Raw genomic sequence first — 23,485 nt, forward strand, 5'->3', positions numbered from 1 at the left:
TCTGTAAGATTTTCCAGATGCACAGCACTGATCTCAGCTGAAAAGGCTACACAATAAAGATATGTGACTTTTCTCAAATTGTTTCCATGGCAGGGACTATTCTCTAAGGCTTGTTCTTGAGATATGGTGACAAGCTCTCTTCTATGGGAACCGCAATATAAATAAATATAAATAGCCATGTAAATAGTCAGATATAAAGAATAATAAACAATGTTTTATTATATGGCACATTTTAGGGAAGGTATATTTTCTTTAACATGCCATACATTGTCACCTCAACTGCATATTACTACTGCCCTCAAAGACACAGTACATAAGGCATACCCATACCTTCCATTTGTTCTATAAAATTTAAATTATTATAGGTTTTAATATATCTCAAAGCAATCTCTGAATTTCTGCGTTTAACAGAATGGAACCAGTTTTATAATTGATCTGTTATCTAAACAATTAACCTTTTAATACTTACCAATGCTGATCTGAACCTCAGCCTTAAGCAAATCAATCATTCAGATCCAAGTTTCCTTATGTGTGGAAAACGGTTTTTCAGATGCAGCATTTGAATGTACAAATTGACAGAAAATATTCTTCAAATGGCAATAAACTGAAAGAACTGGGATATGAAGATGGAAAATGAGGTCATTAAATGTTTGGTCATATTCTAATCCAAGATTTCTCAAGTGTGAGAACACGTTCTACTGAATCTCTCAGGACATAACACTTCTCAAATAATCCATATCCACTTCTTTGTGAAGTTACCACTTTCTAAAACATAAACTGTTCTTTAGGGGACTAGATGAATCAGGCTCACACAATTTTATTCACCAAAATGAAAGATAAAATCAGGTATTTTGTGGAGCTCTGAATAAAATAAATTTCATCTTTTTAACTTCTCTTCTTATTTCCAGAAGAAGTTACATCGAATTTTCCCTTAACTTTTTATACTTACCTTTAATGTGAAATGTCATAAATCTCAGTACACATAGTATCAGATTGTTTTTATTTTATGGTCATCATAAAAAATTTAGCACGTTGTGAAACAGAAACTAATCAATTCATGAAGCAAAAAATTACTTTTCATACTGTGGATTCAAAGCTGACAAAACAAACACATGTACTTTTGGAAAATGTTGTTAGTTAAGGAAAATTAATTGAGAGCTTTTATCAAAACAACATCATAAATTTTATTGCACCTTGCATTATAGACCCTTCAGTTTAAGATCTACAACAGAATCAAACATTAACCAACAGTTAATTTGGATAGTATGGCTAGGAACATTATGTTGCCTTGATAATTAATTAATTCAGCATTCCCAGGGCATCCTTTAAAATAAGGAGCTATGGTTAACTCTCATTTAAGCACACAGAGTCCAGGGACACCAAATGACCCACTGAAATAGGGGTCCTGTGCAATCACAGCCATCTCACACATCGGCTGCTCTGGCCCAGCACTGCAGTGAGTTCCAGGGGGTTATGCAGATCTTCCATCCCTGTCTGTTCAGACCCTCCAGGCTGAGCAATAGGAAATCTCTCATCTACCCTCATCATTAGTACCTCAACAGAAAAATATGGCATCAAATCCTCCAGAAGTCCTCGGATAAGCCATTTCCAGCAGACTGTATCCTATCTCATTTGTTAATTACCTTACAAACTTGTCTCTTTTATTAATAAATCCTAGTATTAGTTGACTATGGTTTTTCTACAGTAAATAATGTTGTAAATTCACTTTAACAAAATAAATTGCAATTTCCAGCATTTCCACAACACAGAGACAGCAGTGTTCATGGTTCAAAATGTTCTTCACTCTGTGGTCCAGAGACCACTGGCAGACCATAACCCACCATAAAGTAGTCTATAAAAAGAATACAAAAGAAATCCAACAAAGAAGCAATGCATACATGTTCTCACATGTACAAGGAAGCAAGCAAAGAAACATAGGGAAGAAACAAATGTAATAAATATGCATTTTAGTAGGTTGTGACTATTATACACAAGATTTTCCTGTATGAAGAAAATAACATTATCATTGCATGTATTTAAAATAACAGAGTCAAAATACTAATGTCAAAACAGCCAAGGGGCAGGAAATCACTATAGATCCCAAACACAACAGAGTTATTAAGCCACTTTCATACTAATTAAATCTCATTTTAATGTCTAATATCCTACAGATGGCTTTGTACAGGCTTTTCTCACTGTTATAGAATGAGCCTTACAAGGTAACCCCTTCAGTCTCTTCAGCTGTAAATTCTTTATTGGTAGAGCTAACCCAAAAGCTGGTCACTTATCTCCTGTAAAATTTGGTTTTAAAAGCTTTTAAATTCAAAGCCGTGAAATATACTTGCTTCCACTCTCACTTTGTTTCAAAATTCCAAAATTTCCTAGAACTACAGTGAGGGATTCTGTATAAGTGATGATGTCTAATTATTTAAAAGGGCAAACAAAGGTGATATAACTTTAAGCCAGGAGTTATATTTACATAACTGGGAAAGTTCCAGTTTGGGATTTCATTATGCTTTACACCTTGCACCCTAAGACATAGAAGGGACTTTTCTCTGGTAGGGGATGTGTGTATCCACTGTGTCAGGATATATGACAGTGGCATAAATAATCCTTTCCCACCTCTTGGAGCTTTGTGCTGAATAACTTAGCCAAATCTCAGAATCTGTTAGCATTTGAATGGCATTGGAAACTGTATCACACTAAACTGCACTGCTGTGTTTCCTGTGCTGCTTCAGAATGTCAAAGGAATCTTTTTATAATTTTATTTCTAATTGAAGTGGGACAGGGACAACTCTAAAGGTTATATCTTGTGTTCTGTTCATAATACTGACCTCCTTACCTCATTTCCACTATTAATAGATTTGCATTCCTTAAGACAATAATAAATGAGGCTAGTCTTGTAAGGGGAGTAGTATATTTTAATAGCTGTACTGAAATAATGGGAAAAAACAGAGAAGCTTGCAGACCCTAAAGGAGTGGGTTGTGTGCTGAATACTCCTCTATTTTCTCCTGCTAAAGTAGTGGTCTAATAAAAAGATAATATAATGTTATCTTTTAATACTTATGCTTCCTTTGTATCCCCAGACCATCACAACTGCAACAAATCTACTTTAGACAGGTGACTGTTCACAAACCAGTTTAAAACAGAGAGGAATGGTTTAATATAAAAAGATATGTATATCCTTCAACTACACTGTGGAGTAAAGTTCCCTTGGTTCATTAAACAAATAAAAGTCTTACTGTATTTCTTTAAATACCAACTACCAATTTTAGGAAAAAAAAATCTAATCAGATTTTCACTTGCACCTTTAATTAAACATGAGCTTTAGCTACTTTCATCCTTGGGATTTCCCACAATTCATCTGTAAGTGATAAAACTTAGTGATACTATGAAATCAAATGCTTTACATTAAAAGCCCATGATTTCCATATTTTTTGTTCACAAAGGACAAGATTTATCATAACTAACTTCTGCCACCCACAAATTAGAATCCTAAACTTACCTTGTCACGTGGACCCCCTGATAACAGACAAATACTTTAGAGGGATGACTGACTCGTCTTGATGCCTCAGACACATACAACCATCTTCTGAAGAAGCCCATCTCTCTCTTCTCTGATCACACAAGGAGCCAAGACAATTTGTTTAGGCTGTGGATTAAATGTAAGGGTCTAGTCCCATGGGAGTGCCCTGACACAACCACTGCTGCCCCAGAGGATCAAGGATTTGCCTTAGGTCCTGTGTCAGCCTTATGGAAGTACCTCACAAAAGGTAGGGCATCACAAATGGCACTACAGGTCTCTGTTTAGGCAACTGAATCCTGCTATAGATGTGTAACTAGAACCAGTCAAAGTTAAATGAAATTTCAGCCATAGGAATAATAGTGAACTATGTAATATTGAAAGATCTTCAGGTAAATGATACAGAGAAAAGGACAGAAAGCAATGAATGCATCTCCTTTTTTTTTTCTGCTGAGGTAAAAGGAGGTCTTTTCCCCCTACCACTTCTAGGTGGTAAACTTGCCTTTTACCCTAGCATTTCCTACTTTGGCTGCTAAGGAATGAGCTTGCCTTGTTTCAATCTGCTTTAACCAGGGTCAAACCAAACTTATGTTAAAGGTGAGGAATGTGTTTAATTTACTTTGTGTTTGTGTCCTGCAGCTGTCTCACTGTCACTGCAAGAGGTTTCAGACACTTTGCATTTGCAAATCCACAGTGAACCACAAAGCCTTCACAAGGCCTGGCCCCTCCACCACAATCAACAGTGCATTTATAATCACACATAATCAGCTGAGTTCATGTGAAGGCACATGAAATGGTATGTTTGCCTCTGCCCTTGCAATTGCTTCCAAGGTTCACATTTAAAGCAGGATTTTGCAAAACCACAGGACTGTGTATGCAGTACACAAAAAGACAAAGTACTGTTACAATAATAAATATTCCACATTTTCTCTGCCCACTAAGAGGAGGAAACGTGGGTTGAACATTGCTTTATTTGAGAGCTTCATGGATGTACAGTTCATGAATGCAGGAAGTTGGGTTCAGAATAGATTTAATTCCATACTTCGGATATACATCTTGATTAGATTATTCTGCATCTGCCTCATTTTAAAAGAGGTGTTAAAAAGCACTATCATATTTCCAAATCTGGTTCACACCCTTTGGTATGCTAAGAATTTTAATATGTCTCACATTCTACACTTTACTGTAAGAGTTAACGAATTTTGCATTCACAATCCATGCTTGTTACTAAGTATGTGATTTAATAGTCAAAGAGAGAACTGCTCTAAATCATTTTATACGGTATGAGGCATGTAACAACCATTTCTGCTCTGCAAAATGTATCAGGAAAGTCTGTTGTTACTCACTGAAACACAAGTGTTTGAAGGCCCTGGGATTATAATCCCATTTTTAAACCACATGTTTATATGAAGATATATTTCTTTTCTAATATATGATAAAAATGCAGTAAATTTAACAGATAGTAAATAAAGCAGATGTGAACCACGAACACTTGTTTAGGAAATGTGGGATAAGGTAGGATGAGATGATGCTATCTTGAAAGCTTCATGGACACTTGCCCCAGATCAAGAATAGATGTTTTAAAGTGCAAGTAGGTTTTCTAAATTACTTGTTCCTCCTTGATCCTCAGACACATTTAACTGCAGCACAAACCTTTCATATGCCTCCATATGCTCATTTTAAGTCAGCTTTGCATCTGATGAATTGCACAAACCAGCTCCATTTGCATAGTTGGAACCTCTTAAATGCAAAAATCCACATTGAACAGTAACAGGACGTGCAAGCTAAATATGTCCTCTTTGCTAAGAACAAGAGCAGTCTTATTGGAAATAGCTCATATGACAAGAGGGTCACAGGAAGGCACAACACAAGTTTAGCCAGGCCACACAGGAAGGCACAACACAAGTTTAGCCAGGCCACATTTTCTCTCCAGAATCTCATCTCCCAAGGTGAAATCAGAGCAGATTGGTTTATACCACAACTGTGCTCTAGAAGCAGTAACAAGTACAGACCAAATTGACATTGGCAATACATATATGGGTTGTTATCTGGTCAGCAAATATATTCAAAGCCAGTGCCTAACCATCAAATACCTTCAGGCTCCATTACCCTTTCCTTTCACCCAGCTGCTGTTTACAGACAAAAGGAATCCATTCTGTTTTGCTGAGCAGATCAAAGTGTAACGGGCTATATATGGCCTGCAGTGGAGGAAAACAGTGTGGCACGTCATACCACTGCCCTGACGTAAGGCATTTACAGGCATCAGCAATGACACATTGACTTTTGCACCTACTGCAATATTTTAAGCCTCTTTCCACCATGTCATCAAATATAGAGTTCAGCCACCAGCAGCCCCAGGCAAAATGTGCCAGTGCTGGCCAAAGAGGGCTGGGACACAGAGGACAACTCTAGACATGGGCTTGAGAGCCAAGGTCTGACGGAGCTCTACCTAAAGCTCCTGGATCAGTGAATGTCGTGGTGAGGTGAAAAGGTAAGGGTGTGTAGCAAAGAAGACTCAACACCCAGCAAGAGACAGAAAGGAGAAATAGCAAAATTCAACCATAGTTAATTCTTGATAGAAAGCTTGTGTAAGCTGCTCCCCTTGCTAATGGATTCTTAAAACACAGTACAGTACTTACAGCATAGAGAATCATGAGAAATATGTAGGAGTGGTCTGGATCAGTTCCTAACTACCTGAGTGTGCTGATGTGAATCTCATTAGACACTATGTCTCTATTTACTGATCTCATCACCAAAAATGTTTTCTTCCTCTTAGATTCAGTGCTAATGCAAAAGAAATTTCAGGTAAGTTTAAAAAAGTTTTAAAAAGTTTCTAACAGTACACAGTTTGTGCCTTTGCCTTCCATAAACATGGTAATAACAGTTATCTACAGAGGGACAGAATGTCAGAGGAGCAGAAAAAAGATGCAATAAAACAAAAGATGTGATGTGATGAAAACACCCCTCAAAATGAAATAGGCACTACTTGAAGATTTACATCATTGGAGAATTAAGGTAGGCTAAACCCAGTGAAATTGGAAGCTAGTTAGCACACCCCATGCAGAGAAACATAGCATTGTTTTATAGACTGGCTTATGGTTAATAATATTATGAGAATGGTTCACTCCAGCTGACATGTGCAACTTCAGCTTAAAAGATTACCTTTTTTTTTCCAGTCATCATTATAGTAAAAGTCTGTGTTGGTCAAGCTAACAAAAAGGAAAGAGGATTTGTTTTAAAGGAAAAAACGTCTCACTCAATGAATGTTTAAGAACATTTCAGCTTTCCAGTTTTGATCTACTTGACTGGTTTATAAACTGCTTTTAAAACTGACAAACAAATCTTGCCAGAGAATAATACGACACAAAACTAAGCTGTAGCAAATGATTTCCCTTAGGGTTAGGTTTTGCCATGTGTCCAGAAAAGACGAAATAAAAACTTGTCCTTGCTAAAATAAAGCCGTTTTTCAAAATTCAGCATCCTTTCCATACACAGAGTTTTAATTTTTGCAGCAAGGCTTTGCTGTCTTTTTGGTTTATGTGCACATATGGATTTCAAGAAATGTCAGTAAGAACAGAGGGACTTCACCAGACTCCTCGGAAGGTTTTTCACCTGGCTCTATAACAGCTGTATGTGCTAGTGAAAGCTGAGAAGCCCCAGGTTTATGATTAACAGTTTAATGTTAGTTACATCATGGGAGAGGCACCTTGTGCAATCTTCTGACATAATTTACTGTACACGGTATTCATTCCAATGTGAGTTATAAGTCATCCATGAGTAAGTTCTGAAGAATCAGAGGAAGCTGTAAGCAATACACAGGGCAGCCTGACAACAATGACCATTTGTGACTGGTTAATAACTTTGTATTGACCTTTAAGTTTTGGGTTTCCAATTGTTAAGTATAACCAGCAGAAACCTCCAGACTGATGTAATCTCTCATATTCCCAACTTGCAGAATGGGCCTTTCAGCTTTTTATTTTTCCAAACTGCTGTCTTTGTTAGTGCTTGCTGCAGAAAATTACTATGAAAGCATTAATAGCTTTTGATGGCAAAACAATGAAATTCTGAGAAAGCTGGGGTTATGCATAATCATGATCACAGTCACTTTATATGTGTGAATGATTTCATTAGACTCTTATAATTTGTAACTTTTTATGCTCATTCAACTAGGACTACTTTTATCTTATATACATAAGGTTGCTAATGCATTTGAATGACTGAGGATTTAATTGAAATTAGTAGTATGCAGTAACAGTCATAATACTGTAGCTACTTCCTAAGCACACCAGCAACAGACTACACTCCATGGTGTTCAGTGTTGGGAAACAGCACAAACAGAGGTAGAGAAAAGAAAACCAAAATTTCCGAAGTGCAGCAGTTGTGTCAGAAGCTTTAAATGAAGGGTTGCTGATGAACCAAGGGAGAATGAACCATTGCTTGGGGGCTATGAAAGCAAGACACAAACATTTGCTATCAGAAATAAACCCAGTAAATGTACCATTCAGCAAATATGGGCATCACTAATACAAGTGCAAAGCTTTATCATTCACCGCACTTGAAATGAAAAATTCTCAAATCTCATTCCCACATGTGGAGGACACACTACTACAGCTTCCATGTATAGGCCTGCAAAGTTGTTTTTTTTTTGCTGCTACATTTTGGACACACTTTGAATTACAAACCTGATGGGAGCAGGAGCTTCTTTTATTTAGATCTGCTTACAAAAGATGTTTTACACATATCAGTATCATAACTGCATTATATGCCTACTATGTATTTTGTATTGAACATTATGTTATAGCAGAGAAAGGAGATCTTTCCATTTAAAACTTGCAGGCAGACTCCAAATATTACCATGGTCTCTAAATAGAAGCAGGAATAGCCAAAGTTGTTTCGATCTGTTGTGCCCTCTTCATCCATGAAGTACTTAATTCAAATATCTCTTTTTGCACCAAATTTATCAGACCCCAGGGATCCCCTTGGCACCAGGAATTCTGGCTCAAGAAAGCAATCAAATGGAATGGAAGAACTGGGTCACCAATCAATTTGTTCTCTGGGATGCTCAAAATATCCTTAAGTCTGCTAAATTTGACTATGTGAGTGATCTCTGTTGTACAGAGGGAATTCTCAGAAGGCATGGAGCTGCCAGAGTAACTTCTTTCACCATGTCCTCCAATGGGCCTCTTTTATTGCATGAGGCACAGACAGGAGAAGGTAACTCCCTGCTGGCACAGATCCCAAGGGCCACAGCTGTTATCACATGTCCCAGTGACCAGCCTGACATTGGGATGGCCACAGCTCTGCAGCCACAGAGTGGAGCTTTCTACCAGCTTCAACCAGAGCATGCACTGCCCTGCTGCAAGTTGCCAAGTAATCAGTTCTCTTTTATACTCAGTCAATATTAATCATAGTAGGTGGGATTGTCAGGAATGATTTATGGCACACCTGCACATCCAGAGCAGCGATAGAAATCTGCACATGAAAAGAGTGGCATTACAGGAGTTTTTTTCCAGGAAGTGACTGAATATCTGTGTGTGTATCTGTTTTTCCTTCACATAATTACTTTAAATGTAGTTTTTTTGGCAGAAGTTGCCATCTGCAGCTACATACTATGTCTCACAAAACCCAAATTCTGATCTGATAATTTAGCTCAGTTTTCCACTGCCTGTTCACTGACCTATGTCCTTCCATGTCATTTCCCTTAAAGACTTCATGTAGTTGTGATCTTACAGCATGTTTGTTTCTACATAACAGTGTATGTAGCAGAACCACAGACGAATACAGCAGAAAATTCCATACAGGCATACATAGAACACATGTGTACATATACAAAGACTGACAGAGCCAGGCATATAAGCTAAACCCTAGGAATCACACTCAGGAATTAGTGCATGGATCAGTATCAAGGGATCACACAGCCAGGCTTTGAGGTGGAGGAAGACTGCATGACCACATTGTGTGTTCACTATAGCAGATACAGAAGATGGTCATGTTAAGTTCTAACAGAATTAGATGCAAGACCTACATCTCAAGCTATCTTCTTCTCAGTCTGACATTCCTGTTCCCAATGGGTCCCGAAGGCCATAGTTTACTGGAGTAAGACTGTATTTCACTCATTCTGCTCCTGGGCTCAATGTAATTCCCTATTTTGCATTAAAATCACCTTTGTGAGTCTGAACAATTATACTTTAGTATCAGTAATTAAGCAAGGCTACTACAGGTACAAAACGTGTGTGTTCTATATATCTCCAGTGCATCTAAGATATTTAATTAGCTTTATCCAGATTAATAATGCTGAGAAAAAAATAAGATTGATAAGAGATCCCCAGAGACACAACTGTTTTCTGACCTATTACTGCAAGAGATCCTTTCCTCATTATTTTGAAGTAGGTTATTTCCAGGTAATGTTATTTCTGCCCAGACTTGCAAAGTACCAAATGTGTATGTAAGGAAATTATCTGTTGTTTTATAGAGTACTATTTGGCAAAATTTGATCTGGAATATAATTTCAAACTTGCCACGTTCATTCTGGATTCATAAGCACTGCCTTAGGTTTGGTCAATGTGGTTTTGTATTTTAATATGGAATAGAACAATAACGGCTCTGCCTGAGAGAGATTTAGGTCTTAACCAGAAATTCAAGATAAGGAAACTCCCCATGGTGCAATGTGAGGTCACCTGGGCTGAGTAAAGATAACAGCCAGGATTCAGTAGAATGTCTTAATTTTAGGATGTCAAATTTGAGACAACTTGAAAAGCCTGGGTTTTCAAAGGACAGGTGTTCCACAGTTCTCAGAAAGAAGGCAGCATAAGTGTTACTAAAAACAATGAGCCAGCAAATCTTGGGAAAAGTGCTTTATTCCAAGAAGAAAAATTGTTTACATTAAGGGTAAAGGTCCTTTTTCCATTTTACATTAGGCACTTGAAAACCCAGCCAGCAGCTGCAAAGCATATGTGTTTTAATGATTGGATGAGAAGAGGCAGCTGTAAGGAAATGATGGCTATGAAATCCTAAAGTAAATTCTACACAAGATATTTTTATTAGTCGCTGGAAGCTTCTGTATTTAGAGGACATTCTCTCCCTTGCTGTGTCCATTGAAGTAGACAGAACTTTTCATAAAGCTGCCTTAGAATTATGATATGGCAACAGCTCTAGCCGATGTCACCAGACCTATACAGAGTTGGATACTGTTATTCCCCTTATTAGTTTATATCTGCTTTCAGCTGGGCTTCACCCAATTACTGTGTGCAACTCAAGACAATGTAACCAAAGACCTTGCTCTGTGATGATACCTGGTGCTAAAAAGGTTTACTGGAGGGTGGGGAGGGCCAGGGCAGGTTGAGGGGTGCAAGCCACCCCTAGGATGTCTTTCTAAGATAAACTGTATTTACATTTGCCCAGTGTCTGTGTGCACTGAATGACCTTGGCCCTGACCTCACAGTGACTGTCTAGCAGGTATGACACAGATGTACTCAGGTAGCTGCACTCTGTTGCAGAAAGCTGTAAAGCAAAGGAGAGCACAGGCTATCCTTCACTTTTAAGAGGATCATGTACCAGATTATACATTACTTTGCCTCCATGCCTTTGTTTTTATATATCTTACTCCTTGTGCCTTTTACTCCTTGTACAGAACTGCAGAACTTAGGAGTGCATTTCCATCCACAGCTGCCTCACTGCGTCTGTGTACCACCTTTCCTCAGATTTTAAATCACTTTTGGAATCCCTCCAAAGGCCTATAGAAATATGAAGTTTCACATCCCATGCCTCTTCTAGTAACACCTCCACTACCTCTTCTCCCTCAGAAAGATTTTTTTTCCCAATCAGGTATACATTTGTAAACATAATGACAAGAATATGAACTCTGTGCAAACTGTGAAGTAGTTACCAGTATGCTAAGAACACTTCACTGAAAGAGTAACTGGAAAAGAATGCAAAGAGATTCTCTGTCTCTCAGCTTAAGGTTTTAACTAATTTCTTTTAGCTACTGTACAATGATACCTGTGTGGATACCTTTGCTAGAACTGGCCCATTAAACCCTGAGCTCCATGCTGAACAGAATCTTTAAATCACCCTTCCTTGGGCTATCTAAACATCAGCTTTCTTGTGTATTTATGAACATCAAAATCTTTGACACATTTTAGCATCTTACTGCAGAAAAAAATACTCTCTTGCTCTTGCTAAACTCTCTTGTTTTGCAAGATAGTACAAAATGCACAAAGCAAATATATCTGGCTCTTCTAGGAACATGCAAAGAAACAGTCACTATTTTTTAGGATATAGCCAAGGATCTGGCTCTCCCCCCTTCTGCCTTCCACCTCTGGAAGAATATGAACAGGAGGGTTCTGGGTTCCAGCCCTTTCCCTTGTGTTCCTGAACACCTGAGCAAGCACTCAACACATCCCCATAGCTGCCAGAGACTCAGCTGCAGCCAAGAATCAAAGCCCAGGTCTTTTTTTTTTTTCTAATGCAACGTTGGAAAACATATTTAAGAGCCTCCCCTTCAGCTTCTTCCTCTCTTTTCTTCTCCCCAGGACTGTCAATTCTGTCTCAGTTCTTTTGACTGAGTATCATATCACTGGGATTGATTGCACAAGAGTCACCTGAATGCCAGTCACAATGTTTAACCTTCCATTCACCTGCACGCTCTGAGACACATGATCTTCTTCAAACAGTCACCTTATGATTTACAGGTAGGGAAAAAGTGAACACTGAGGCTGCAAAGTACAGGGCTTCAAATGAACTGAAATGAAATGTTTCATATATGCAGGCATTGCTACACACTGAAGTCCTTGTTTACTATTTTATTTTACCTTCAACCCACAGTGACTTTATCACACCTCATTTGTAAACTCTGGGTATGAATTCTCACAGACTAAATGTATTTCATTTATTCATACTGGTAAATCTTTCCTCAAGGAAGTTGTCCTGCTAAATCCGTTTGGGCTGAGACAATGCCTGTAGTTGTGCATTAGCTTAAATAAAAGCCCTAAGAATGGGCCACTTATTTCCACAGAACCTGAACGGGAGATCAGCATCACCCATTCCAGGAAGCCTGCACTGTCCCAGAACCAAAAGGAATGTAACCACATCATTCCAAGACAGCATTTGGGCTGATGGCAATTGAAGCCTATGGCAGTACCCTTCTTGATAGCTAAACTACTTGGCAGGCTGCTGCTGCTGCTGCTGTGTTATATGGGGAGAACAGAAAAAAAACAAAAACAAAAACAAAAAAACAACAACAACAACAAAAAAAACCAAAACCAAAACCAAAAACCAAAACCAAAACAAACAAACAAACAAAAAACCCAAAAAAACCAAACCAAACCAAAACAAAAAAAAAAAAAAGGGCTTTAATCTGTTACATAGCAGAGAAGTAAGACACAGCATATTTCAGAGAAAACCAGGACAGTAAGAAAAGAGCTTGCTAATAAACAATCACTTAAGTCATGACGCTTCCTTTATATGCACAAACCTAGTCCCACCCTAATATCCAGCCAATTTCAGTCCCTGACTATCCCAACTGTGAGGAAAATTTTGGTCAAGGTGCAGACACCATTAGATCCCCAGAAGATGCAAACATGAAATTGTACCTTCTTCAGCCCTGCTTCTCTCAGATCTGTTTGTAACTCAAGAAATATAAACTAGACAAGGTGCCCTGGCAGATTCACCAAAGTTCTCACTGACTTCCTTTCCTGGTAGTCTTCTATTGCAAAAATTGCAGTTCTGTTCTCCAGACATTGGAAACAGCAACTACCAAAGACATTGAGTTTATCAAAGATACTCATTCCAGCCAAAAACTCCCCATGTCATAGAATTTACCAGATTTACACCAATTAGTGCCTTGGGATTTTCCACTTTCATTGCCTCATTCTCCCACCAAAAAGTAGATATGAATCCCTATTATTCTCACTATCCAGTTAACAGTGCTCTTTGCTTTTAATTCCCAGCAGGATCAATTATCAATGAACAATTAACAGGAGTGCTTGAAAGTTCAGAAATACAGCCTAAGAAGTAAAATATTTTCAGATGAATGCATGTCCTCTTAATCAAATTTTACACTCACCAATCACAAACTATTGCTTAGTTCTCTTTCTAATGGCCCAGATTTATACCAAAATACAAATGTTCTTGCCAGAAAGTCAGAAAGTCAACCATGTCACTAAGGCTACAGCTTTTTTTTTACCTCACAGATCAACTTTGGACTAAGAAAAGAAAAACTCATCTATTTTCCACAAAATAAACCCTGAATTTAAAAATAACACGGCTTTTAACTGTGGATTTTGTCAAGTTTTTTCTTCTTTATTTTCTGTTCTTAGGAGCCACAATATGTAACGGTACAAGTGATGTGACAGAACAGATGACAGGACAGATTGCCTTGTTATCTTTCAAAAGCCAAACCACATTCAGGGGTAGAAAGAAAGGAAACTTTCTATAGTCTGAAGTACTGACACTGATTTCCTGATGAGACGAGTAGTCTCAAAATGAGACCCCGCAGAAGTGCTGCTTCTCTGTACTAGGAGGGAAAGTTCCTGTCACTGCAAGTTCAAATCTCTTTCCATAGAATTGAATCTTGACACACTGTAGGTGCTGCTGGTGATTGTAGCATCAGGGCTGCCTGATCTGGGAAGCTTGGAATCTGAAGATTCAGTTGGGATAACTGAGGTTTATGCAGGTAATTTGTAACAATTTCTCATAGCAACTCTAGTTGCTGCCATCTGAACTGGCAGGACTCTCATTCTTTTAGATTCCTTAGCACAGGAAAGATGGGGACCTGCTGGAGTGGGTCCAGAGGAGAGCCACAGAAACAATCAGAGGGATGGAATACCTCTCCTGTGAGGAAAGGCTGAGATAGTTGGGATTGTTCAGCCTGAAAAAGAGAAGGCTTGGGGAGACTCTATTGCAGCTTTTCAATATTTAAAGGCGACTTATAAGAAAAATGGGGATGAACATTTTAGTACGGCCTGTACGATAGGACAAGGGGTAATGGTCTTAAACTAAAAGAGAGTGGATTTAGACTAGATATAAGGAAGACATTTTTTACAATGAGGTGGTGAGACATTGGCACAGGTTGCCCAAAAAGCTGGTGGATGCCCCATCCCTGGGGCAGCACCTTCAAAGCTCTGTTCAAACTCAAAACTATTCTGTGATTCTATTATTATTTTGCTGTTTCAGTATTTGTAGCCAGATTTAATTCTTCCTTTCCCCCTGATCTTCTGTGTACTGGTTAGTGGCTCTGTGTGCACTCCCAACTGAATAAAATGGTAGACACTTGTGGAGGCACAAGCATCCATTTATCCTTTTTAGTGCTAGTAGATTATGTTAACCCTAAACACTGACAAGTGCTAGGGCACAAATAATCACATTGTAGACACTGTTCTGCATTTTCAGAACATGGAAATACTATCAAGAATTTTTTTTGGATGTTGTCAAGAAGTTTTCAAAACTCAGACTGGTGAGATATTAGGAAAGATTTCTAAACCGTGTATGTCAGTCAAATGGCAACACTTGTGCTTGCAGGTCTACTGAAAAATGAGAGAGAAATTAAAGATGTTGCTCTTCATAACAGACTATAATCGAAGGGGTAAAAAATAGTTCAAATATTTATCACTAAATCTACAGAATTCCTTAAAAGGAAACTGTAGTGGTTTGAATCTTGTTTTCTCCCAGAGGCTAAGAAAAGTGGTAGACCCCAAGGGGTGGAAACCCCTGGAAGTTTTGAAGTTTTGCCCAATGGGTGCTCCTGCAAAAAGGTAAACATACCACAAGCAAACGGAAGAGATGAGTTGTAGTTTGGTTGTTGAGGAGAGGTGGCCATGGTGTAGAGCCACGAGGAAGGGGCTCTGAGCCCCTTGGGGCCTCTGGGGCCTCCCAGCCCCTGGCTGGGGGGGGAACTGCAGAGACTTGGAACAGTGTTAGACTGGGCTAAGTGTTTGTGGTTAAGCTGGGAGATGTTTCTCTCCACCCTGGGCAGCAGAGACAGAGCAGAACGCAGAGACGCAGCATCCAGAGACTGGCTAAGAGCCAGGAGAGATAAGAACTGAACTGGAGAAGCAGCAGAAACAGCATGTATCGCAGAAAGAACTCTTGGAAAGAGAGAGAGTCAGTAGCAGAGGTACAGAGTTCTGGGGTAAGAACTGTACCAGACCCCCCCAAACTCCTTTGAGACCCCTCTTGGAAAAGAGGGTCATGGACTCCTATTTTGGAGAAGAGTTTTAGACATGCAGCACCGGAGAGAGAGAGAGGAGCTGAGAAGCTCAAAAGACGTCCCGGAGCTGGACCGGGACGGCCAGATGGAATGCGGGGGGAGTTGACCTTGGCCCCCCTTGCTGCTGCTGACAAGCCTGGCAGCCTGAGACAGAGCACAGGAGCTCTGGTAGAACTCTTGAGGCAAAGGCTTGCAACTGAATGCTGCCCAAGATGTTCTGACTCAGGGGAGAATGCCCTGAGGAAGAGACTTTCACGAAGATGCCCCTGCATTTCGTGATATACCCGTGGTGATGCGAGTCTTGTCCCTGCTGGCAGTCCACAGGTGAGGCCTTCGCTTGGACCGAAGGAGAGCCGAGGGGCTTGGAGACCCCCTTGTGTGTATTGAAAAGAAATCCAGCTATCAGCTGCTGCGTGCATGAGAAGAAGAAACCTGCTGCCTTAGAAGATTTTCCTGCTGTTCAGAGACTGGAAGGGATCTGTCCTTCTTTCCCTCCTGGACTTTTTATTTGGAGGGGAGAAGAGATCTGATCCATTGTAAATACTATATGTCATGGTAGAGATAGTTGTGATCGTGTGTATAATGTGTTATAGTATTTATTTTTACAGTCATTGTAATATATTCCCTTTCCCCATTTGGAGTCTGGTGTGTTTTGTCCGGAAAAACCCATCTCACATTAGGTTGAGGTGTGGGAGGGGGCTTAGACTAGGGGATTGGATTTGGGGGCTATCTCAAACCATGACAGAAACCAAAATAGTTCATATTTTATGAACTATATAGAAGTACAAATATAATATTCAAAAGTTCTTTGAACAATTTATATATAAATCATTATAAATCTAAGCATGGCATGGACAATGAAGTATTATCAATAGTTATAACTGTAATGGCTGAACCAAATATCAAGTACTTATGAAGATGTCTATTAACTCTTATAAATCGAAGGGTTACTGTAGTGCAACTGCTTAAGAGCTGGTAGTCAAGTAACAAGTAACAACATTGCCTACACCATCCAGTCTGTTCCTTTCTCAGATTTCAAAACATCTGAACTTTCCTGAAATATTTCAAACTGTGATTCTTCAAACATCTTTCTTCCAGAAAGTTCTAGCAGAGGAGAAATCTGTATTTAGAGACACCAATGGAGCATTGGCAGTGACTGATTTTGTTAAAGACAGTGGAAAACTTTCAGGAGTTTAGTGCCACATGCACTCAGTCTGAAAAGAGTAGGTACTTTGTAACAAAGCACGGGACGTTGCCAAAATTTTCTCTCTGTACTAAAATTGTTTTCATGCTTTTTCTCTTTTTTTCTTGATCTACAAATACAGTATGCAATGTTTACAGGAGCTAGTTATCTATTTAGAAAACAACTTTTCTACAGCTATCAAGACACAGAGACCTCGAGCCCAAATGAAGCTCTGCAGATTAAATACTAGTTTGGCAGTATTTACTTAACTATTTTCATTAAAATGTAGGTGTGAATATTCGAAAGTAATACTCACTTTTCTCTTTCTTTTTCTCCATATTTCCAAATTTCTTGTCTTTTTAATAGGTTCATTTAAATGTATCTGGCACCTTTTCAATGTCTCTCCTGGAAAATGCAGAGAAAGTTTTCTTATGCAGTATACCACAATCTTCCAACGCAGAGGCAATACAAAAATTTTAATTCTCTTTCTTGATCCTCTTTTGCTCTCTGGCTCACAAACAATTAAAATCCAGACCATCCATCTGATCCAACATCTTGCTAGAACAAAGAGATCAGAATCTGAATCCAGACAAACAGATTATTTACTGAGGTTGTCACTGTAGCAGACCTCTCTCATTTACAGTGAGACAACTCTAGTCTCCACTGCTGATACTCTACAAAGTGATAATTCTTAACTTCTGTTGGGGTCTCATAAGCCAACAGCAAATTAGGGACTCCAACTGCACATGGAGCAAAGGAGAAGGTCTACTCAACACTCAGGTCCTCTGTGTTCTCAGAGATGGCTTTGTGCTGTGTTGACTTTGGCTTCTGAGGAACCTCAGTGCTTACACCCCTTGGCAGAAGGTTTGGGTTTGGGCCTTTTTAACAGCAAAAACTTGTTGAAAAATCTTACGTAAGCACCTACATTTCATTCTAGCTGATAAAAGGGAGACAGAACAAAGATATGAAAACAGACAGTAAGTAGATTAAACAGCATGAAGAAATACTACTTATAGTTAAATTTCCTTTTATGGATGGCAGACTATTACCAGGTCTGGAAAATAATGTTTACATGTGGTTCAAACACTCTACAACTAAACATACCTGGTAACACATTGTACCAGCTTGAGAACTACCCAAACTGCCAGTGTTGCCATGTCAGACACATGTGTGCATCCTTTTTTGCAGGCACATCATAATCTGAGATATCAGAGAGCACTGTTTTCCCTGTAATTATAAAGACTGGCTTGTTTTGGCTAAAGTCCTTTGGTACTGTGAGTGGTATTTGTGAGGACAGAAACGAGGTCATAGTTCATCTCCTTAACTGCTTGTTCTAACTTATGAACGGGACAGATGGGGGGTGGGAGGGAGAACACATGACAGCTCCAGTATGTGCTCCAGAGTTCTGTTACAGCAGCCAGTATTTGAACTGTTGTATACAGTCACTACAAAAAAATATGCTTATGTGAGAGTGATGCTTATGAGAGACTCCCACATACTACACAACGGGAGTTTGAGGCTAGGTGATAAGGTTGGAGGTGTTGTGCTCATTCTCATCTTCCTCACTGGTTCCAGACTTCAAGATCAGAAGTGAAGGCACACAAAATAATTTGCCATTTGAATAGTGCTAAACCTAGGAAGAGAGATAAAAATTGCATCTTTTTCTTGGAAACTCATGGTCACCAGCAAAATTCGTGCCAGCAAACAAGGAATTGAATTAAATCCAGTGCACATTTTCAGCTAAGTGGCATTTAATTCACAATGGGACTGCTCTCCATGAGTTACCGCTGATCACATATCCTTTCCAAAGTAGGTTAAAGCTCTGCTGTTCTAGATTGGTAGCATTTCACATTCACTGCATGGTGAAAGGTTATGGTGAAAGGTTGCTGAGAACTAAGCCTAGATGGTATCACAGGTCTTGGCTTGTTATACAGAGAATTTGCTAGGAAAGGAGTGACATAGGTGGAAATCCTCTGTATTGGCGAAGCAAACAACCACACACACTGTGCATTGTTGCCATCCACCTTGGTTTAAATTCTGCAACTCAGGCTACATAGAGGGATACTATATAGCCACAACCCTTATGTTGCGGGAGCACACACAAACAGAGGGACTTTCCCACATCAAATTCATCCCTGAGCTCTGTAGTTACAGTGTAGAAGAAGGATAGGAGAGGAATATTTTGGTCAGTTCTTTCTCTGCCTCAGTTTTACATCTGAACACAAGGATGGATAAGCTTTAGACAGTTTAACACTCTACATTACTTCATGATCCCTTTTTCCTGGATCAATTTTGTTTAATTATGAAGGCATACAAGCTTTCCTTGCTGAACTTTGTGCTTTACAAAAGATTAGTTCAATGTGGCTAAATGTATTCACTACCTTTAATAAAACTGTGGAAATAAATGAGGGAAAATATTTGTTTCCTCTATCCTCCTTCCAAGGTATTGTTGTTCTTTCCAGTGTTCTTTGGAGTGTATTTTTGGTAGGCTTGTCCAAGCTGGTTAAAAGTCTTTTTATTTATAAAGAATGAGCTGTATGAGGACATGACTTTGAGTGATGCTGGATAAATAGGGACTGTCCATCAAAGCAGAGTTAAAAAATGTTTATTTGTTAGAACCACTAGACGTCAGGAATTCTGCTGTCATTTCACTCCTGATATTTCTGAGCCCAAAGAAATGGGAGATTCAGGTAGGTTTTCCAAAATCAGTAATGGGTTCTGTCTGCATAACTTTTCTCTATTATTTGACATTTCCACAACCTATTTCTCCTCAGGCTACAATATTTCACTGTTATAATCTGCCAATGAAATCCTTCCTCTCCCAGTTTCCAAGTCAGTACCTTTACCCAGACAAACCTTCACCAGTCTTACGCAGGTTTGTGTAGCATAAACACAGTGGTGACTGCTGCAGTGTTTATAATATTATTTTTATAACAGTCTATAAAGCTGACATGCACCTTCAGCAAAAGGTTGTAACACACCTCCTGACATTCTATTCAGCTGTTGTTCCACTCACAACTCCCATTGAACTATGTACAATGTTTTAGGTGTGGATGTGCCAAAACGTCACAGGGAAGCACTAAAACCTCTCACTACTCTGATTTGTTGTATTACAGCTTAAAGCCGTAATAAGGCTCTGAAAGCCCTCAGTAGCCAAATGACTGTGACTCTGATGTCTCTTGGGACAAAGAAGAAGCTTTCAAGGCCAGTATAGTCTTTGCCACACACGGATGCGGGGAACAGGAATTCCACCTGCCCTAACACCAAATGATAGGGAACAGGAATGTAAGGCAGAGCTGGCCACAGCCTGCTGGAGGCCATGGGCAGAGCCAGAGAATACTCAGCAATAGAATTCCACTATCTGAAGCCTGTTCCAGGCCAATGTGGCAGTAAAGGACTACAGTAACCACAGTCATAACCATAAGACAACAGAGAATAAAACATTAAAAACATCTCAATAAATTGTAGCATAATGAGCCACTGGCTTTCAGACCTGTCTGGAAAGGCCTGGCACTTGCTCATCTCCACCTTCCACGTGACCTCCCGTGTCATCACAGTTCATTTGGCAGAACTGAGGGCACAAACACTCCCTGTTCCACCACAGCACAAAGGTCTATGCTCTATTCACTGTCTGTGAATGCTTCAAGGCACTGCTTGAAAACAGGTGTGAGGACCTTCAGAAAGCTCACAATTTACCTCCGTCCTATAAAATTTAGTGGGTGCTGAAGAGTACAAATGCACTTACTATCACAGAACAGATTTTTTATCATTTTTCTGCAGAAAAAAAATAACCTCTCCCAAATCCTTTATCCTTTAAGAACTCAGACATATAATGAAAGCCATGAGTCATCTGGAGCTACTACAGTCAGACTAACATAACTGCAGCTTGACAACAATGGTGCAGCAATGAAAACACACTCATAAATATTTTTGTCACCTTGGTACCTTCTGTGAATGGAGAGCAATGCAATCACAGTTTGACATCATGACTGGTATCAGTTTGTCTTTTGCCTAGGTTCAAGAGATATTGTCATAAAAGTTACACAACTGTCTGCCAATAATTATTCTTAACAGCAAATTTAATAGAGTTTTGGCATCCATACCTGGAAGCCTAGAACTTACATAGCTTCTCCTCATGTGCACTTTGAAGGATAACATCACACTCTGCATCTCTCCTTATAGCTTCAACACCTGCAATTTTGCATAAAAATAAGCTGAATCTTAAAAGCATAAATGAATTTGCAAAAATCAATAAGGACAATAAATTAAAGTTGGCAAAAATAGAGCAGGGGTGCTGTGAAGACCATTAGCTTTCCAGAGTACTGCCTAACTAATCTAAGGCTGAAATGGAATAATCACACTTTAAAGAGCAGATTACTTACTAAACACTTGCCTTTTTGTTTTTGTTTTTTTTTAATTAAACATACAGTCTTAGTATCCAAGGCATAGTTTTAAGGTAATAACAATATCCTACCCCCAGTAACTAAAGGGCAGTGAAGAAACAGGAAATCCTGTCTTTGCTGGCATAAGAAAGCAAGTGAATGGGACTATCCTCAGCCCAGCAAAGCTTCCTGCCTGGTAGCACTGAGAAGCTTCCTCGTGCTGGACCAGTCTGGGATTAAACATTGGAGTTCAACTACCAAAACTGTCAGTCAAGAACCTTTCAAGCAACCTAAATTCATATTGAAGTGCTAAAGGAAATGCATGAAATAGAAGCAAGTCATTCAGTGTTCACAAAAGACAGCTGATTTAAAGCAAACTACATAACCTGTTGCGTGGGTGGACTTTTATCTCATGTGGGTTTGGTTGACAGAGCAAAAAATGTTAGCCAATACAAGGTTAGAGGCCGTCCTCTGAACAGATGCAAGTGATAACCCTGTGAGCTCAGCTGTCTGCTCCAATCACCTTGCAAATGATAGCGTGTTTCCAGCAAAAATTACAGGAATTTAGTCAGTTTGTTTGGACTAAGTGAAATTGCACAACTATATAATTCTGCACGCAAATGCTGTGGAAGCACTGTGGAGGCTTCCTCATAGGGGCTTTAAATAGAAGGTACCAGAACTCTATAAACTCTCCCCAAACAAAGTAATGCTTCCATTTCTAGGGAGTAAATGTGGCCCAGCAATCTTTCTTTGCCCTTGGTACCACATATGCAACAAAGGTAATTCTCCTTTAGTATTTATTTAGAATCTTAAAATTTAGCCAAGTTAAGAGTTTCTAACTCCTCAATGAGGGGCTCGCAGTACCAAGTGCCATTTATTTTAAAGGCCCAGCTCCTGGAATCCTGTGATCATTCTCCCACATTTCATTTACAAATGTAAAAAGCACAGGGGATGCTGGTGTTTGACAGTACTCTAAAGCTGATTTATATGCTGAAGGCAGTCTATCCATGGCAGCACGGAGCTGCACACAGACAAATTCACCCTGCTGCACTGTTCAGCATGCTGATACAGCAGGTATTGATACAGCTTGCACGTATATCACAATATTGATACAGGATACAGCAGGTAAGTTTCAAGCCTTCGTGACTCCCCAGGGAAGCACATGAAATAAAAATCATCAAAAGAAGAAAAAAGATTCAATGAACCCTGCTTCTCTTCTGGTTTTCCTGATCTGGGACGAGGTTCATTAGTTCTGAGTAGAATGCCTGATCTCTGCCAGTCCGATAGGAGACCATTTTGGCTGCAAGCCCAGCCTGCCTTTACCTGCAATACTGCCAGCTCCTGCTGTCTTTAGGCCCTTTATCACTTCTTCTTTAGCCTGGAAGGGCGGCGTTGTCAGAAACTCTCCATAACCAACACTAAACGTCACTGCTGAGTGATGTGAAGCACTGGCACAAAGGCTGAGCACCCACAGTCCTCTGAAATCCTCCTGAACAGATCAGAGAGATCCAGGGTGGAAAATTCAAGACACTGAGTAAGCAGAAAATTCCTTCAACACCAGGCTACCGGACCATTCCTCAAATTTACCAAAGCATTTCAGCAATATGCTCTACAACCTTCTTAAATGCCCTATGATGCTGGATTACTTATGGCTTCCCACTATTGCTCCCATTAAAGACTTCTGTTAGTGTATTATGCATACAGAGGTCAGACACTCTGAGAACAGTGTAAATGGAAAGCATTCTGGATGAAAAACAGGCTTAATGCTGCTTTTTAGCTACAATTCAGCATCAAAGTCCTGCGTGGGGCAACTGAGGCGGGCAGCATGGTGTGATGTTCTCGTCTGACAGCAATGGCAAACACAGCAGTATCCGCCCCCGAGAGAGGCGCACAGCACGGTTCAGCATTTCATCATGCGGGTGCTCACATGGAGCAAGGACCTTCTCTGAGGAGGGGGCGGAGGGCACCTCCCGCCCCCCCATGCTCCGCGCTGATGGGACGTCAGCGCGGCCGCTCCCCTTGCGGGGCCCCGCAGGATTTCCTGCCTCCGCAGCCCCTCAATTCCTGGAAGCGATGTCTCCCGAAGACAGGAAGGGCGGGCGCGGCGCCGCCGGCTGCACCGAAGCCCCCCGTGAGGGGATGCGGCGACCCCCGGGCCCCCTCAGAGCGGAGCGGCGCGCGCACAACCCCA

The 23,485-nt window shown here is 39.9% G+C and overlaps 1 long non-coding RNA gene across 1 annotated transcript; it reads right to left on the reverse strand.

The window, feature by feature from the left end:
- Window positions 1–30: 30 nt before the first annotated feature.
- Window positions 31–23,481, reverse strand: LOC135417840 (uncharacterized). Its single transcript, XR_010432231.1, has 4 exons — window positions 22,618–23,481; window positions 21,035–21,103; window positions 17,229–17,317; window positions 31–613 (listed from the first exon to the last, which is right to left on the reverse strand). It is a non-coding gene; the product is annotated as an uncharacterized LOC135417840 (long non-coding RNA).
- Window positions 23,482–23,485: the final 4 nt, after the last annotated feature.

The sequence above is a fragment of the Pseudopipra pipra genome, chromosome 8, assembly GCF_036250125.1.
Source record: "Pseudopipra pipra isolate bDixPip1 chromosome 8, bDixPip1.hap1, whole genome shotgun sequence".
NCBI lineage: Eukaryota > Metazoa > Chordata > Aves > Passeriformes > Pipridae > Pseudopipra > Pseudopipra pipra.